Genomic DNA, 1,571 nt, shown 5'->3' with positions numbered 1-1,571 from the left:
CTCAACCGAGGTTGTTGAGACTATCCTCTATCCAGAGCTCCCTCTATGAGGAAACTGTACTTCTTGGTGCGGAGACCGCCAGTTCGACCCAGCTTACTGCCCGTTTGGTACAGTTCTGGAGTTCCTGCAGGCCTGTTTAGCCGCAGGGTTGACCCCCTTCCCCCTAGAGGTCTTCGTGGCGGCCATTGCGGCCTACCACGCCCCTCTCGGTGGCCATTCAGTGGGAAGACACCCTCTTCCTACACGTTTCCTCCGTGGTGCGCTGAGGCCGAGGCATCCGGACAGAGAAGCTTATGCTAAGTGGTGGATCAGGATGCTATTCCATAGCCTTGAGCCCTCTGATCTCCCCTCTCCTTCGGGGTCAAGGCTCACTCCTCCAGAAGTTGGCCTTCGGGACGGCGGGCCCCGCCTACTTTAGCCATTCCTGGCTCCGTACTTAAGATTGTATTGTCTTCTTGTATGAGGAGGTTTGAGGGACAAAAGCCCTATCTGAATTGTGAAAAACTGAACCCATTACTTTATATTGTAGACATACCATGTAAACATGATTCAAACAAAATAAAGCTGTCTATAGCATTTTATGAATTATAATGATTTTTAAAAATCTGAAATCTTATAAAACTAAAGACCAGGGTTTTGTATAGTAAAGGCAAACTAGCCTTATCTTCCACACACAAATATAACATGTATAACCAATGGACAGAGTGCTGATTACAAACAAACAAAGAAACAAAAATTAATACTAAAAAAAAGAATAAACCAACCTAATATATAAAATGTGTCAGCAGTATGTAACAAGCATTACTTTTATTTGTATCAGTAAAGAAAAGCAGTATACCGTATTATGTTTTCTAGAAAATAATGTAAAAAATGTAAGTGATGTTGCAGAAAAGCACACCATTTCATAACACTCTTACTTTAAAGAACTTGTTTGACCAGTTTGTTTTCCTTAATTTGATCTAAAGTGGTGTTAAAGAAACTGATATTAGTACTAAGTTTTACTTTAGCCCAGCTCTCATAACTGATATAATCATAGTGTGACACAACTTTAGTCCCATCCTCTTTAGTATCACTGTCTTGCAATGGCTTGCCAAGGTTGAATACGTGACTAGTTAATGTCAAAGACTTATTGGGAAAGCAGTTCTTTTATTGCAAGTATAACATGATAAATTGACTGAAATTTCAACACAGCAACAACAAACGCTACTTCTAATCCAAAACAATCAATGACATCATAACATACAATGAGAGAGTTGAAATCATGATGCTTCTCAAGGAAATAGTCAGAAAACTTAAAGCCTTCATGAGGTCAAACAAAGGAGAATTCATCATGTTTGCACGTAAAACATCAGCTCTGGACAATGAAGATAAAAACATTCCTCAGCTATGAGCTCACTGGATCTGATGGGATGGACCTCCATCACATCTCAGATTGAGCAGCTGCTGTAAATGATATAAAAGCAAGAGAGAGCACCTACAGATACATCAGTGAGATACATCACACACTCATCTACATCATGACCTTCACCATCTTCTCCATCACCTGCCTTGCCCTGGTGGCCTCTGCTCTG

The sequence above is a fragment of the Sinocyclocheilus rhinocerous genome, unplaced genomic scaffold (genome assembly GCF_001515625.1).
Source record: "Sinocyclocheilus rhinocerous isolate Xijiao unplaced genomic scaffold, SAMN03320098_v1.1 scaffold257, whole genome shotgun sequence".
Taxonomy (NCBI): domain Eukaryota; kingdom Metazoa; phylum Chordata; class Actinopteri; order Cypriniformes; family Cyprinidae; genus Sinocyclocheilus; species Sinocyclocheilus rhinocerous.
This window is presented reverse-complemented; position numbering follows the sequence as displayed.